This window comes from Silurus aristotelis (genome assembly GCF_946808225.1).
Source record: "Silurus aristotelis genome assembly, chromosome: 27".
NCBI classification, from domain to species: domain Eukaryota; kingdom Metazoa; phylum Chordata; class Actinopteri; order Siluriformes; family Siluridae; genus Silurus; species Silurus aristotelis.
In genome coordinates, this window is record NC_139600.1 from 2134953 (window position 1) to 2137194 (window position 2242).

At 38.1% G+C, this 2242-nt stretch overlaps 1 long non-coding RNA gene across 2 annotated transcripts; it reads right to left on the reverse strand.

Annotated features, from left to right (window-relative positions):
* Nucleotides 1-255: 255 nt before the first annotated feature.
* LOC310721591 lies at nt 256-2242 on the reverse strand. 2 transcript variants are annotated; one of them, XR_014532127.1, is made up of 3 exons: nt 2104-2242; nt 531-592; nt 256-433 (listed from the first exon to the last, which is right to left on the reverse strand). It is a non-coding gene; the product is annotated as an uncharacterized lncRNA (long non-coding RNA). The 2 variants fall into 2 exon arrangements; XR_014532128.1 differs by lacking the exon at nt 2104-2242 and adding an exon at nt 841-979.

A 2242-nucleotide genomic window follows, 5' to 3' on the forward strand; every position in this document is an offset into this window, starting at 1 on the left:
GTGCTTTTGGTTGTAGGAGCGTTTGTAGTTGTGGTTGTGCTCTCACTTGGAGGAGCGCTTGTCGTTGTGGTTGTGCTCTCGGTTGTAGGAGCACTTGTAGTTGTGGTTGTGATTTCGGTTGTAGGAGCGCTTGTAGTTGTGGTTGTGCTCTCAGTTGTAGGAGCGCTTGTAGTTGTAAGAGGGTCTGTTGCCACTGTAAGTTGAGAATTTAAAGTGAAATTAAAATGTGTAAAAGTACAGAATATTATTAAAAAGCAATTTATTGTAAGGTGCATACTGACCAGGAACCTGAGAGACACGTATAGAATCTGCAGTAATGTTTAAATCTGTGGTGTTTGCTGCGTTAACAAGGACATCTGTAATTGTGGTGTTAGTTGGGATCTCGGCAGTTTTATTAAATTCAAGAGTGAAGTCTGCCACAGTAGAACCTCTCCTACAACACAATCACAGTTAAATACAGGTTGAATCTATAAATCATTAAAGTAAAGAAAAAAGTGTTCAAAGTAGTGTAGTAATATATTATTTCTCACCTAAATTCAAGAATTCTCATTCGGATGAAGTTTGAAAAGGTTTTTCTGTAAATTGGTTCAAGCTGTAAAATATAATTAATTGAAAATGAATAGACATTTCATAAAGCCTGAGCTCATCTGCATTGGCAGTTAAGTTCTGTGCTTTTTGGACCTTGGTATTATTAAAGCTAACGAGTAAATCAGATACAGACACAAATATTCAACTTGTCATATGGCAGTGGAATTTTTTAGGTAGTAGTTTATTTATTTAGTTAAAAAATTTAAAATGTTTTGTAAATTAATCATCATTTCAATTACCAATAAAACATACCGTGTTAATGATACTTGCAGCTTTGATTTTAAACTCAGGAGAGTTGGGATCGGAGAAGGCTTCAACAAAGGGTTCATTCATGCTGAAGGTCAAGTTAAATGCTGCAGACACTACTGAAGGTGTTGTAGGAGCGATTGTAGTTGTGGTTGTGCTCTCAGGTGCAGAAGCGCTTGTGGTTGTGATCTCGGTTGTAGTAGCGCTTGTAGTTGTGGTCGTGCGCTCAGTCGTTCGAGCGCTTATACTTGTGCTCTCAGTCGTTGGAGCACTTGTACTTGTGCTCTCGGCTGTAGGAGCGCTTGTAGTTGTGGTTGTGCTCTCAGCTGTAGGAGCGCTTGTACTTGTGATTGTGCTCTCGGTTGTACTAGCACTTGTGGTTGTACTCTCGGTTGTAGGAGCACTTGTAGTTGTGTTTGTGCTCTTGGTTGTAGAAGCGCTTGTGGTTGTGCTCTCGGTTGTAGGAGCGCTTGTAGTTGTGGTTGTGCTCTGGGTTGTAGTAGCACTTGTGGTTGTGCTCTCGGTTGTAGGAGCACTTGTAGTTGTGGTTGTGCTCTCGGTTGTAGGAGCGCTTGTAGTTGTGGTTGTGATTTCAGTTGTAGGAGCGCTTGTAGTTGTAAGACGGTCTGTTGCCACTGTAAGTTGAGAATTTAAAGAAAAAATTAAAATGTGTAAAAGTACAGAATATTATTAAAAAGCAATTAATTGTAAGATGCATACTGACCAGGAACCTGAGTGACACGTATAGAATCTGCAGTAATGTTTAAATCTGTGGTGTTTGCTGCGTTAACAAGGACATCTGTAATTGTGGTCTCAGTCGGGACGCCGGCAGTGTTATTAAAATAAAGAGTGAAGTCTGCCACAGTAAAACCTATAACCCTAATCCTATAAACACAATGATAGTTAATTACAGGTTGAATCTATAAATCATTGAAGTAAAGAAAAAAGTCTTTAGAGTAGTGTAGTAATATTATTTCTCACCTGAACTGAAGAATTATTATTCGGTCGAAGTTTGAAAAGAGTGCTCCAAAAATTTCTTCAAGCTGTAAAATATAATTAGTTGAAAATAAATAGACATTTCATAAAGCCTGAGCTCATCTGCATTGGCAGTTTAGTTCTGTCCTTTTTGGACGAGTAAGTCAGATACAGACACAAATATTCAACTTGTCATATGGCAGTGGAATTTTTTCAGGTAGTAGTTTAATTATTTTGTTTAAAAATTAAAAGTTTTGTAAATTATTCATCATTTCCATCACCAATAAAACATACCGTGTTAATGATACTTGCAGCTTTGATTTTAAACTCAGGAGAGTTGGGATCGGATAGAGCTTCAACAAAGGGTTCATTCATGCTGAAGGTCAAGTTAAATGCTGCAGACACTACTGAAGGTGTTGTAGGAGCGATTGTA